Raw genomic sequence first — 15,787 nt, 5'->3', positions numbered from 1 at the left:
GAAAAAAGACGAGAATAAGACAGACTCGCCTTCAAAACTAATTCATCTACGAAGCAAGAGATAAAATGATACAGCGATAGTTGATGTGCCGTAAAACCCACCGAACATGGCCTCTTTCTTTACTGGTCTTCAACATAAATCGAAACTGGACATTTACAATCTTCTATAATTCATTAGACCCGCACGTTCCTTTCAATGAAAGCCTGGCTCTCTCACATAAAAAAAAATACTATTTGAACGCGGCCGTTTGACTCATAAAACATTTTACGGTGAAAGAAAAAAAAAACAACAGAGTTCCATTTCGCAGGGATGAATCCAGAATTAGATTTAAAAAGACATTTACCGGGATAACATCGATATATGACCAGAGAATATGAAATGTTGACAAAGGGAAACAATAGAAACGAACGTTGCGCCGTGGAAAGGGGAAAAACAGGGGACAAATCTACGATGGGAAACAGGGGGAGATAAGCAGGTTGACGGTTTGTTATTGGTATTAATCATTTGCAAATTGTCCGCAGTGTCTCCTATTTTACGCCTCATTTGCTTGAGATTGTGACAGAATTGTTATCAACTGCCAGCTCTAACTTGCTTAACGCTGGCTAACAAAATTCACAATCTTTCTGAATATTAAGCAATAGCCGAAGAACTCATAAACATCGAGTGAAAGGTTCTCACCAGTTTTCTATCTATTTCTCTTTTTATCTCTACCCTCCTTTTTTTCTCCCCCCCCCTCTGTTTCTATCTATTTTTTTTTACACAGTGATCACCACTTATCAAGGCCCGGAAGCCACTCAGGGATAAGGGTTATTGCAAGTACATTACGTTAGTGTGGAGATTTGATGAAGTGTTTAATTAAGGGGGCGGTTCATTAGGAATTTGTTAACATTGGACTTGAAGACATCCAAGTTGTAGTCCGGAGGGAAGCAGGCAGACGGAACAGAGTTCCACAGGCGTGCAGAAGCTTTGTTCATGGAATCCACGTTTTTATTTAGGCACAGATATAGAGTGGGGAAAATTTTTCACAGTGGATTCAGCTAGACGGGCGTTTTTCGTGAAAGATATCTACGTCTATCTTTATAGAAATGATGATCACCGAACGTCTCACGCTCTCGTACATTTATTTTCATAGAAATCGAAGAAATCGCCCCTTAAACAGCTACACGTGCCTCCCTGCAGTAACATAGTCCACAATACATTGTAGTCTACATTGCACTGTAGAGAACCTATTGTTGAGTTTATCAAATTATTTTCATATAACGGCTTCAATTAAAAGTTAAAATGCAAAAGACATGTATCGTGCTTCAATAGTTCTAAATAGAAACATTCGTTTCAAACGCGCCTCTGTCATATTAAAGAAGCCACTGTTAATTTTATATGCTTGGTCCTACTGCTTGTGCGGTAATAATGGTTTGATTTGATGTTAAAAATTAAAAAGTCAAATACCATGTTGCAAATTTCCTTTAAGCAGAAACATTAATTTCGATAATACGATGGTGTTTGAATATATGGTTAAGTGGCAGTTTTAGTCATTTAGCTTTAAAGCTTCACCGCTCACTCATTTTTCGACCAAATTTCATTTGATTAGGTGCACGCTCGTTTGTAGACTAATAGGATTTCTTTTTTAATGTTCTTACTTTTTATGTTTTTTAATTTAAATATGTATACACTTCACAAAACATTACAAATGGAAGTCAAGCAAAAACATTAGTATTTTCCACTGAATTAAAAATATATGAAATTTGTATTAATATACAAATAATTATTACAGGTAAAACAAAACAAAAAACATGTATATAAGTTTATAATACTTATAATAATCATCATAAAATATAAATTTACAAATGATTATAGCAATGATATTTTAACCAGAACAAGAATATAGAAAAATATCCAATATGAAAAATAACAGCAAATACAAAAATAGCAAATGTGGTAACAGAAGTCATAAAAAATTTGTATGGAAAGGTCTTCATGTGAATAATCACAGTAACACAGCAAATAGAAACAGAACAAAGAAAAAATATTAGACTCATATACAACTTTTAAATGTAAATCAATTTGAAGCCTCTTTATGAGTTTGCTACGAAAATCTATTATCAACTTACAAAAACTTGAAGCAGTTATAAACAACTAAAAGAGGCTTGCCATTTTTCTGTTGTTCTTGGACTTCGGGCCGGGATCAAAGTGTAGTATCTGTTCCGGCAGATACTGCAAGCTATGACTAGCTATGACTAGCAAAGACCAGATGTGGGGGCAACCCCACATGCCTGACCTTTAACCAGCTCCCATTTCCCACCTCGCGGGAGCTGGTCCCCTTTTCCCCTTCCCCCTCCCTTCACTCCTCACATTAAAAATCGGCCTTGTGCCTAATTTGCTCGGTGGGGGAGCAAATAAATACCATCTGTTCCGGCAGATACTGCAAGCAAAGACCAGATGTGGGGGAAACCCCACATACCTGACCATTAACCAGCTCCCATTTCCCACCTCTCGGGAGCTGGTCCCCTTTTTCCCTTCCCCCTCCCTTCACTCCTCACATTAAAAATCGGCCTTGTGCCTAATTTGCTCGGTGGGGGAGCAAATAAATACCATCTGTTCCGGCAGATACTGCAAGCAAAGACCATCAATGTAGGGGCAACCCTTCATACCAATTGTCACTATCCAGCTCCCCTACTCCCCGGGGAATTGGTCTCCATTTCCCCTTCACTCCTCACATTAAAAATCGGTCTTGTGCCTAATTTGCTCGGTTGGGGAGCAAATAAACACCCTGTTGTTCTTGGCCTTCGGGCCGGGATCAAAGTGTAGTATCTGCCGAAACAGATACTGCAAGCAAAGACCATATGTGGGGGCAACCCCACATATAAGACCTTGGTCAATGTAGGGGCAACCCTTTATACCAATTGTCACTATCCAGCTCCTCTACTCCCCGGGGAGTTGGTTCCCATTTCCCCTTCACTCCTCATATAAAAAATCGGCCTTGTGCCTAATTTACTCGGTGGGGGAGCAAATAAATACCTTGGCCTTCGAGCCGGGATCAAAGTGTAGTTAATGTTCTGCAGATGCTGCACAAGATAATTTGTACCAGTCAATGGAGAGGAAACCCTGTATACTGGGGCAACTATTATTTTTGGTAACCAGAGTGCCCCCTTTTTGCCTACTTTTAGGGGAGCTGGTTTTTACTCCACATTAAAAATGGCCTTGTGCTTAATTTGCTTTGATGGGGAAGCAAATAAATACAATAAAGAACTTTAAGATCAGTTAATAGAATTTATACATATATTATTTACTTGGAATTCATTATTGAGATGAGTATTATTTATTCATTTATTTATTGCGGACTATTATCCTCATCTTTTTTTAGTTGTTGTCATACAACGTTTTGGCCAACTATTCTTCTGGCCTTCGTCAGGTTGTAACCGCGACGGGATAGGAACTTCGAAGGGAGCCATAGCGCAGTGGATAGAGACGTTGAATCTCTCTACAATTCTAGGTGAGAATTGTCTGAGGATAACGGTTTCAATCCTACCCAAAGCCGGCCAGAGTCTTACTTGGCCAAAACGTGTTGAGACGACAACAACTATAGATGGCAGTAATTGCTGAGAATTCAGTCAGGAGATTCGAAGTTCCTATCCCGTCGCGGTTAACACCTGACGAAGGCCAGAGGAATAGTTGGCCGAAACGTCGCGAGACAACAACTAAAGAAGATGACTATAATAGTCCGCAATAAATAAATTAATAGAATTCATACACTTTGACTCGTTGAATAAATATACGAAGGTATTCCAAAAAAGTAATGCCTCCTATCTTTTACTCGAAATGTTGAAGAGCTACGGAGATGAAACGAACGACCTTATGTGTTTCAGAATTTATTTTCTATATAGTCACTTCCAGTGTCAGTGCACCTTTGTCATGACTTAAATGATGCATTACTGCTTCTGACGAACGTTCATGACAAGAGTTGCTTTCTTAGAGTCTCACATCGTCAAGAGCTGAAACAGAGAGATAAAACTGTCAGGCCATACGTTCAGTCATCGTAGCATTAAAATTTACAGTCTCCTCTGGTTCATTCGGGTGGAATAAAAAATAGGAGGCATTATTTTTGGAACACTCCTCATATATATATATATATATATATATATATATATATATATATATATATATATATATATTCAGAATGTGAGAGATTATATAATTATTTCCACAGTAAAGAACCATCGCAGCCTACCAGAGCCATGACAGCCAACAACCCGGAAGTCCAATACTCGAGTTTCGCCCTCATTTGGGCTCATAAATTAGACATATCACAACCTGGGATTCGAAACCCGAAGTAGGTCCATTCCACAGTCCGGTTTGCTTAATCTGTGTTAGTTAATAGAATTTCTTGTTTGCTGAGTTGGCAGAGCGCTTTCCACATAAAATAGGCTCGTGTTTTTAATCCTATGTCTTACTGATGAGTCCAAATAAGGGTAAAACTTGAGTCTTGGACTCCTGGTCTGCTGGCTGCCATTGCTCTTGTAGGCTGCGACGCTTTTTGCCATGAAGTAGAACATAAAAAAATGACAATGTTCTCGCACCAACCTAATACATTCATTATTATTATTATTATTATTATTATTATTATTATTATTATTATTATCATTATCATTATTATTATTATTATTATTAAATAGATAATGGCCTAAATTTAAGATTGGTTGATAAAGCAGCCGCTGCCAACTGAGCTGTTAATGGTGTATGTTGTTTTAAAACGAAATACGTCTCCAGATTTTAGCAACTGCATTAATGTTTTATGACGTCATTGTTTTGTCAATTACTATTCATTTTTCATGATGCCATGTATTTGCAAGTAAATATATGAGCTTACATTTTTTTATGGAAATCGCTCCAAACAATGCATGAAGTCACTTGATGTAAAGAGCTATTAAAAAATATTTCAAGCTCAAAAATTATCCAACGGTAAGTATTAGACAGATAAATTACTACCCAGAAAGCAGCAATTTTTCCTTGTTTGTCATAAACATCACTCATAAAATGAGAGAAATTAAGAACAAATAAAGAGATAGGTACGAAGATGTTGAAAGTAAACCCGAGGGTTTTTTTATTCTCATTATTGGAACATATACTACACTTTGCTCTGAGTCAACAGATCAAAATTTAGGTAGCCTTTGTCTGTGAGTTGTACTTATGTTTGAAATATAATTTCCATTGCTTATTGCGCCATCTGAACCAATGCATACGAAAAACGTCTTTTCGTTTTGTTTTTTTGTTTTTAATTTTCTTCCTCTGAAGATTGTAACGCTGGGCAAGGGGAAGCCAAACAAGCTGACAACATTGCCCTGTTTTTTATTGAAACCAACCGAGATCTCTTTTTAGTATACTAATTGTTCAATGCAATTGTCTGAATCTCTTTTGCACTTGGTTCACCAGGAATATTAGTTAGGTAGGACTTCAGGTTCTTCTTCATAAGCCATGTGGCACCTATAATAACTGGTATGATTGATATCTCTCTAAGATTCCAGTTTCTTTTCATATCATACATGAGACCTTGGTATTTGGTCTGTTTCTCTCTTTCAGCTCTGTTAAGACCGCCATCATTAGGAACACTCACTTCAATCAAGGTTGCAACTCTCTCTAACTTATTCCATATAGCTATGTCAGGTTTCACAGCAGCATCTTCAAGGTAGGTGGCTGTAAGGATTACATGATCGTAATGCATGGTATATAAGTCATTTCCAACTGTTCTTTCAGGTAGATGTTCCCAGGATTTGCTGCTACACTGGATGTTTAATTTTTACAGATGGTCCAGTGGATGTACTTACATACTCCATCATGTCTCGCTGTGTAGTAGCCACCCCTAACAGAACTTTGCAACTTGATACTAGATGACTCACACTTTCCAATTCCGTGTGGCAGAATCCACATTTGTTGTCATTAGTGAGACCTGTCATCTTCTCAAATGCATTGGTCATCAATCCCTGGTCTTGAGCAGCTATTATAACCCTTTCTTGATCGTGGTGGAGGGATCCCCTTTTGAACCAGTCCAAGGAACCTTCTTTGTCTATGTATTCCTGGGAGAGTTCCCCTCTGATTGGATACTCTGGTGTTAAACGAAGTGCGAGTCCTATATTTATTAGCTAATCTATTATTATACTAAATTTGTGTCAAGTAATCAGGCGTCGTCTTGTATTGTAAAATAAGTCATATGAGTCCGTCGAAAAATATCAGTCGCAGAGAAGGATAGCTGGCTTGCGAAGAGATTAGCAGCAGCACGGGTATTTTTTTTTTTTTTTTTTTTTTACACAGGAATCACTACTTATCAAGACACGGAGGTCACTCGAGGATAAGGGTTAATGGGTATATATTAGTCAATGTGATTATAGCGTATTAATCATAAGTAGTGGGAATTTTGTAAATTGGATTACTTAGGGGGACAGTTCATCAAGAACTTGTTTACGTTGGACTTGAAGACAATCAGATTGTAGTCAGCTGGAGAGCAAGCGATCGGAAGAGAGTTCAACAGGCGTGCAGTTCTAAAAAAGAAGCTTTGTTCATGGAATCTGCATTAAGGTTTAAAAAGCGCAAATGCAAATTGGGAAATGTGCGCAAGAAGAAAAAAGAAAAAAGGAGAAAAATGCACCACGATGCCGGAAGAAGAAAAGTGCGCGTTGAGGAAAATGAACGTGTAAGGTCGAAGACGGGAATGGGCTAGCTGTGGCGATAATGCGGTCGGTAGAAAGAAAAACGCCACCAGGCTAGATGGACATCTAGCAGCGAGAGACTTCTAAAATGGTATCGAGACGAGAGAGTAACGTTAATTATAACTTTTGTTAAAAAAAGAAAAAATGCCGACCCGGATTTTTATATCTTTTTTTCTTCTTTTGTTTGCTTATTACTGCAACAGCACAGTATATCAACATGCATCACGACGAAAACATACCCTCATTTAACTTTCCACGCGCGACCACGTGTATCTCTTGACTTGGGCATTTAAAAAAAACCGTCGTTGATAAAACGAGACAGGTCTTGTTTATCTTAGTGACATCATGCCACGAGTGATAAGAAAGATAAAAAAACTGTCTATCCTGACGAAGGCGTGATTACATTGAAAAGTTCCATTTATAAAAATATAAATATTTGTTTTTTTAAAATCTGCGTTGAATTGCCTTGCTCAACTTACATTTTTTTTTTAGTAAAAACAACCATAAAGTGAATGACGTGAAAAACAAGCAAAGTAACCACACAAGATACAGATAGTTTACTTTTATATTAAAACCCTTTGGTCTAGAGAAATATGTTGGCAGGCTAGATATCTGTCAATGCTGTTTCTATGCTTTGTCTATAGCTTTAAATTATATATATATATATATATATATATATATATATATATATATATATGACCGACCTGTAACAACGTGGAGAATTTTCTTTTCATCAAATGAACGCACCAGGTTTATCATGGACAAATTAACTTTTGTTGATAACATCAGATAGAAATCGCATCTGCGTGTTGATGAGAAGAAAATTTCTATGAAAACATAAAATCATAGCATTGTCATCCCATTAACGAAACAGCTGTAATGAAGAGATCCAAAGTGAAATAAACAACAGTCATATAAAAGAAAAAATGTAAGTCTATGAATTTCAACATAATCTTCTATATTCTTGTTTTTTCTATTGCAGCAGCGTATAAACGCCTGCGTTGTATTCAAATTCTGTTACTTAAGTAATATCGAATTTTGCGCCCTTGCACTCAAATGGCAGCATTAAGTCGCCCTTTTTAATGGGACCGATTATATATATATATATACATGCGTTTGCGTGTGTGCTTGTGTGTGTGTGTGTGTACGTGTGTGTGTGCGTGTCAATGTTTGTGTGTGTCTGTTGGTGTGGGTGTCTCTGCGTGCATCTTAGAAGAGATGCACTTTAAAAACATTGGGAAAAACATAAAGACATACTGAGGTTTATAAATTTATATATATATATATATATAGAGAGAGAGAGAGAGAGAGAGAGAGACAGATAGAGAGAGGGAGAGACAGACACACAAACGATGAAAGAAATAGATATACAGATAGGTAGTAGATAAATATATCCATATATAGAGAAGGAAGGAAAAGAGAGAAAGTGTACGTGAGAAAGGCATAAGACCCACTGCAGGTCTCATTGTACATTCGTTTATCTGGGTTTATGAACGCACGTGTCTAAGGTCATCGTGAATACTGACCGAGACGTATAAACGTAAGGGTATTGGGTGTTAGCCGAAGAGCATTACCGGTACATAAGCACACAACTCGCCTTTGAATTCGCCTGCTGCAATGATTTTCTTTTCAGATTGTTTGGTCGACACACGAGGGAGCGTTTGACTTACAAGAGTCGCTTTGTTTTGTTTGCTATGTCTTTGACGATATAAACAAAGTAAGAGTAATTCTGAAGGCGACACACGAGCGGTTGCCAAGCGAGACGAGCTTCAATGTATATTCTTTTACAGTCATTATATACATACACGCGCGTGCGCGTGTGCGTGTGCGTGTGCGCGCGTGTGTGTGTGTGCGTGTGTGTGTATGTGTGTGTGATGTTGTGGCAGTAGAAGGTACAACTGCAGGTGTGGGTGGTAAATATAAAGAGAGAAACCATTGAATGTGAGTACTGACCATTCGTCACCCCGAATGACGAATGCAAATAAAAGGTCATAAAAAGCGGCATATCAACCGTTATGTTATCTTTAGGTTGCTTAATACCGAAACGTATCATCGTCATTATTAACTTAAGATGCCATAATAAATCTTGCCCTAAATATATGGTAACCCCTTATTATCACTAGTAATATACCTTGTTTTTAGAATAAATTAAAACACACACACACACTCTCTCATATATATATATATATATATATATATATATATATATATATATATATATATATATATATATACTAGCAAGTGACCCGGCATTGCCGGGTCGTAAAAAACACTTCAAAATGATATTTGATTAATGCATATTTCGTGTTTATTACTATATTAGCGAGGGGTACCCGGCGTTGCTCGGGTGTTTTTAGGTGTGTGTGAAAAAAAAACAGGTGCCCGTGAAAAAAAACGACGCGCAGTTGGAAAATAGTAAAGTGTGAAAAAAAAACAGGTGCGCGTTTTTGATTGACGTGACGGCGATAGGTATTCAGCAGTTAGCATTTTGTGCAGGACAGTTTTTAATGAGGTCAATAAATCGGTTTGTTTGTTTTTAAATACCCGCCCCCGTCTGATATGACGAAGTCGACATTGACCAAACGTTCACCGGCTCTGGGCCTGTGATTAAAGTCGAGTTTCGCTTTTTTTTTTATACCAAAAACCGAATGTAACGCGTGCCGATGCGGGAAATGTGGAATAATTAACGTTTGAAAGTCAATAAAATTAAATAGACAGACGAGCTTCGTGGTTAAGTGTGAGATATTACAATTTATGGGTGATATAAAAAGTTTTAAGAAGTTGTGAAGCGAGCGAGCGCTTCTCTGAAAGAAGCCTTTTGTGGACATCGAGGAAAAGCGTACATACATACATACATACGTACATACGTACATACATACATTTTCGCTTTTATATATATATAGATTATATTGGACTCAATATATAGTAATGATTTAAAAAGTTTTAAAAGAAATGACTCGTGAGCCACCACTGAGAATCGAAACCAAAACGTTTAGATTATGAATTATTTTTCCTTTTGACGGTAATGCTTGAGCTATGAAGACACGTTTGCTGCAGAGATGAAAATTAAAACATGAACCAATAGCTATTACGTTTCGCATGCATATTTGTGATGCCGTCGTTCGACTTTCACTTGCCAAATTCCATTTTTCTTTTTAATTTTCACACTATTAATTTTCACACTATATATTAAGTTTCACGTCTGTATACCAAAAACTGACTGAAGAGTTTGGTAGGCAAAAATTTTAAACAAATATATAGACGCATACATAGATATATAGAGAAATGTCTACTATAACTTTTTACGCAAATATTACGCAAATATAAATCATGTAGAATATCTGCATGAATATAATTACACGTAATCTATATAATTATAAACTCAAATGACCTTGTAACGGGCGTTGTAACCCAACATTCGGTTTCCGACTTCCAGTTGCGCATGCGTACATAAACATAACCCCATAACAGCGTAAACAAATAAGCACAAATCGCTACTTTTACAGAATTTTTTCGCGTTTATATTATCCAAATAAACAATTGCTAATACTTTCTGCATTTTTTACACCGTTCATTTCCGTATTACGTTTAAGTTATTTTAACGCAATTTTCTTAAAAATAAATCTACTTTAACCCGTTGACAGCCATATGTAAAAAAGTATTTCTCACATTTCCAATTTCCTCCCGGCAGAAGCAAAAGAATCCACAATACAAAAGCCATACCTTTTTAAACTTAAAATTTATTCAAATGTAACAGTAATGAAAGTTTATTGGTTCAGGTTAGTCCATTTGCAAAACGGTGACCAGTTTTGCCTCCATACGCATGGAACCAGTAGTATGAATTCCTATTTTCGGACTGTTAGTTCTTTGTTCCTCGAAAGCATCCATGTATTTATGGTGAATGTTGTCACAGGCATAATGTAAGCCGCTTCGAACTCGAGCTGAATTGAGATAAATCCAATATTTGGTAAATAAAACAAGAAGAAATGTTCTTGAATGTCATCCTTTAATTAGGATAGTTTCAGCAATAGAAAATTGCCTCTGCTTGCAGAGATGAGGTCCTTTGGTCACCAACAGTTCGGTGATACAACATAAAGGAATTGTCTTAGCTCCCTACACGAGGGAGATGCTTGTTTTGAGTCCATCCTTTTACCGAGTTCTGCGTGGACTGAAAAATAAAACATGAAACAAAAAGCGCGCCAAACAAGTCACCTGACACATTCAAAATTAACCAATGACGGCCGATCACCATAACTGCGTGGGTGGCCAAACAAAACAAGAAAGATGGCGACTGTATATGGAATTTCTCACACATAAGAGCATTTTATAACGGCGATTTAGCCACCGCCTTCCTTTTTTTAATATTTATTTTCCATTTTTAATGCACCTTTCTTAAAAAACATTCATATATTTTCTTCTACATTACCAACATAAATAAATAAACCCGAAAATATGTTTTTTTTATTTGCGTTACAAATAAATAATCAACACGACAATAAAACGTATTGTTTTACTGTGTACGTTCTCAGTATCCCAATTGTTTTTTTTTTTCGCGTTTAAATTAAAAGATATATCAAAATTTGAATTTAACTTTAAGTATTATGGTATCTGTTCAGTGCGCATTTACCTATAAGTATGGCAAACCACTTATAATTCAATGGCTGTAAGTTTTTTTTTCGAAAATAAACAATTATAAACAGAACGACTCATAGAAATCTATCTATATTCTTTTTTTTATTTTAATATACTTTCATAGAAATGTTTCTGTTATTTCACAAAACTATTTTCCTTACGTCACAAATGTCACGCTCATGCATTAATTCCATAGCTAATATAACATACTGACCCAACAGGTCACAGGTCCCGTATGAAAATCGAAACCCCCTAATAAGAAATTAATTAAAATTCATATTTAAAAGAAAATGGAATTTAGCTAGATCTATTACAGATAAATGCAATTCCACGACACATATATAAAAATGTTGCATTTTCTTTGGGTTTGCCATTTTTCTTTCTTGGCCTTCGGCTTGTTTAGTTCTAGAGTTACAAGGATAACAAACAACCCCCTTTCCCCAATTTTGAGTTGGCCTTGTGCCTAAATTTTCTGTTTATGTTGAACTTACACTGTATTTTTGGCCTGAATAAAAAGATTTAATACATCAAAGTGTAGTATCTGTTCTGACGCTTCACTTAAATTAATTGGTCATTGGTCAATGTAGGGGAAACCCTTTATACTGAGACAATTACTATGTTTTGTGATATTGCCAGAGAGCCCCCTTTTTGCCCTTTTTTATGGGAGCTGCCCCCCCCCCTCATTAAAAACGACCTTGTGTCACATTTGCTTTCGGGGGGAAGCAAATAAATACTTAAGTAGAAAAAATAAAAGCGACTGAAAAATCAGGTTCTAAATTTATGTTCTTTTCTTCATTATCAAGTTATTGATGATGGAAGATTAATTATAGAAACCGTTTCTCTGTTTTATGGTGTCAGAATTTCCTATAATATAAATCTCACCTCTCTGTTTAAATGTATGTATGTATGTATGTATGTATGTCTCGCGAAAACTTTTGATAGAGGTAACGGATTGTCACGAGATCGGCATCATTTTGAAGCCGAACCCTTCCGACAACAAATATAAAAAAATTGGTCAAAAACATTAATTCCTTCACCCTCAACTAGGCACTTTTCTACAGGATGGGGTCCCTTTTTTTCGCCGATATTTTCGAAAGTCAGCGCCTCTTTTCGATTGTCTAGCCTTAATTCCAGTTTGGCCATGACCGAAACAGCTAATACGTCACATTTTTTTTTTTCACTTTCTTTTCCTCCCTCGCGGTATAGGTTCGAGCCCATCTGCCTACTATCACCTTTTTTTACACTCACGATGTTCCTTTTTTATTTATTTATTTATTTATTTATTTATTTATTTTTTGCTCACCCAATACCCTGACACTCACCTCTACTTCTTTTCCGCCTTCGCGTCACGGGTTCGAGCCTACCTGCCTACTTTAACTTTTTTTTTTTGCTCAACACACACCTACAAACATCCGGGCAACGCCGGGACCCAGGATAATCTAGAATAAGTATCGAGTCCAGGTGTCTTCGTCAGTCTTTTCTATTAGCAAATTTATTTATTTTAGCTTTTGTGAAAAAAAGAGTGATTTTGTTGTAAGATGTGAGAGAAAGTGCATTTAGGGGATGGCCATTTCCTTTATTTTTCTCTTCAAAACCCTCACATCCAATGCCGGCATATACACTATACTCTGTAAGGACTGCCGTCAAATTGACATAGGAGAACGCAACGTGAATTAAGAAAAAACTTCGAACACGAGAGATTTGTCAATAAATAACTTGAAAAGGGTTGATATGCCATAAAACAAAGCAACCAAACCAAATACCATGCATGAATATTTGAAGATATAAAGAACTTGAAGTATAAAAACCATGACCTAAATATTTCAATTTGACATTAAATAATTCGAAAATGGTTGATAAGTCGTAAAATGAAATAACACGATATGCGAACTAACTGTCTAACATGTTATTTAAAAAACATAAAATATAACCTACATTAATTTAATGATTTTCACACCCCCACCCCCACCCCCACCCCCCAAAAAAAGCGAGAATAGCTGAAATAACGGACTTTCATGCCTAATTTAGACAAAAGTATAAATTCAAGAAAAATAACGAGAATAGTCGTCGGGGTCGATAAAAATAATAACAATCAAACAAATAAAAATGTGTGCTTAATTTCTCGGCCAGCACCGGACTGTTAGCACAATTCGTCTTCCTCTCAATAATAGCAGGTTTTTTTATTAGGTACTTTTTTTTACGTTTGTTTTCATTTTTCACTTTTTTTCCCCCCTGTCTTCGTTTCTTTTCGGTACCTCTTCTTTCTTTTTTTCCTCCCCTCCGTTTAGGTCAACAACTGCAATTATCCGGGCTTTCAAGTTACATTCGATTTATTTACTTATCCTCTGTGACTTGTTGTAAACCAGTTGTGGCGCGACACAGGTGACAACGAGGTAGGCAGAACACAAAGGAAGCACGAGCGAGCGGGTCAATTGGAGTCGACAGGTGACAGAGAGATAGAGATAGAAAAAGAGAGGGTGGAACTTGTTGATAAATGTAAATTGTCTGATTCCAAGCGGGGTGTGGACTGCCGGCCTTACCCTGGCAGGCGGTCTTGAAGGTAAATACCAGTCTCTTTTTACAGTAGCTCGGTCAAAGACAAACTATCAAACTATATTTTCTACCGAACAAAGAATAAATTTATTAAAAAAAATTGCCAATAGCACACCTGCCGTAAAGCGATTTAGTTAATCACGCAAAAAATTAGTAATGATTTTGTGGATTCAAACAATTATACAAACATTCTTCGACTTATTGACTTTTACGGCAAATCAACCCTTTTGGGTTATTTAATGCTGTAGCTTACACTTAACTTAAACGTGCAACCTGTAAAACGTAAATTGGTTTGTCCTGACAAAGTGTGATCAGCACCCCAATTGTAAAAGATTGGCACATCCCTTTTTAATAAAGGGGTTAATCCTTATGTAGTTTGATGGCTATTTAGGCGAGGTTTATGCGCCATTAAGTTTCCCCAGAGTGTTAATTATCTGAGCCGGGGGAAATCGTCCTGCTGAAATATATTTCAGTTTCCGAAAAAACAATTACTAACTCGAAAGTCGGCAGAGCTTGGTCTCGCATGGCACACTGAGAACGAAATCGAATTTCTAATTGCAACTCTTCTCTATTGTAGTAAAACCAGAATGAGGGAAGGAGAGAGGGAGAGAGATAAAGAAGGAGACAGAGAGAGAAAGAGAGAGAGATAAATACATATTAAAAAGGAAGATACAGAGAAAGCTACCGTAACTAACAGTATTCTCAATTGAATATATCTAGCCTTTAACTTGGTAACTGACAACCGAAGTTGTTGATATTTAAAGCTGTCGTCGCAAGAGTGCCCGGCAACACACGTCATTATAACAAGGCCGATAGCCATTAGTCACGTGCTCTCGTGTAATGAATGAATGCGTGAATGTACGATTGACCTGGAATTCTTAAAGATAAACTAAAATGACCGAAAAATGGGCTGAAATTACTTAAATAAATAAAAAGTAAATGACTTAGAATGACTTTAATGAACTTAAGGATGAATTGAATGACCTTAAGAATGACTTGAATGCTTAAACAATAACTGGAATCCTTAAAAAACAACTTGAATGATCTTTAGACTGACTTGAATGGCTTGGAGACTGACTGGTTGTAAAGTGGCGGATCATTTTACATTAAATTAATACAGAAAAGTGAACCTCCACTTGATATCACTAAGTTACAAACATAAGTACAGCATGTAGTAAGAACAGATACTACACTTTGATCTTGGCCAAAAGGCCAAGAAAAAAGGGTATTTATTTGCTCCCTCACCGAGCAAATTAGGCACAAGGACGATTTTTAATGTGAGGAGTGAAGGAAAATGGGGACCAATTCCCGAGAAGTAGGGGAGTTGGATAGTGACAATTGGTATGAAGGGTTGCCCTACATTGACCAAGGTCTCATATGTGGGGTTTCCCCCACATATGGTCTTTGCTTGCAGTATCTACCGGAACAGTTACTACATTTTGATCTTGGCCCAAAAGGCCAAGAAAAAAGCTGTATTTATTTGCTCCCCCACCGAGAAAAGTAGGCACAAGTCCGATTTTTAATGTGAGGAGTGAAGGAAAATGGGGACCAACTCCCCGGGGAGTAGAGGAGCTGGATAGTGACAATTGGTATGAAGGGTTGCCCCTACATTGACCAAGGTCTTATATGTGGGATTGCTCCCACATATGATCTTTGCTTGCAGATACTACACTTTGATCCCGGTCCGAATGCCGAGAAAAAGCTTAAAAATCTAAGAACAGTATCTATTAAAAACATACCTTTGATCTTAACCAAAAAGGCCAAGCACAAAAGTGTTACGGACAGACCGACAGACCGACCGACCGACCGACGGAGTGACTTATAGAGTCGCTTTCACGCGAGTAAAAATCCCGACTTGAAGTGTGCTGGCGCAATGTTTTAATTCAATTTTAATTTTACCTATC

The 15,787-nt window shown here is 37.0% G+C and overlaps 1 protein-coding gene and 1 pseudogene across 2 annotated transcripts in view; both read right to left on the bottom strand.

Annotated features, from left to right (window-relative positions):
• Positions 1-15,787, bottom strand: part of LOC145276939 (uncharacterized) — a 108,327-nt gene that overhangs the window by 79,121 nt on the left and 13,419 nt on the right. The window lies entirely within an intron of this gene.
• Positions 15,003-15,107, bottom strand: LOC145277184 (U2 spliceosomal RNA; annotated as a pseudogene).

This window comes from Euprymna scolopes, chromosome 5, assembly GCF_053919585.1.
Source record: "Euprymna scolopes isolate OS-2025 chromosome 5, ASM5391958v1, whole genome shotgun sequence".
Lineage (NCBI taxonomy): Eukaryota > Metazoa > Mollusca > Cephalopoda > Sepiida > Sepiolidae > Euprymna > Euprymna scolopes.
The sequence above is the reverse complement of the archived record's forward strand: the minus strand, read 5'-3'. Positions and strand labels throughout refer to the sequence as shown.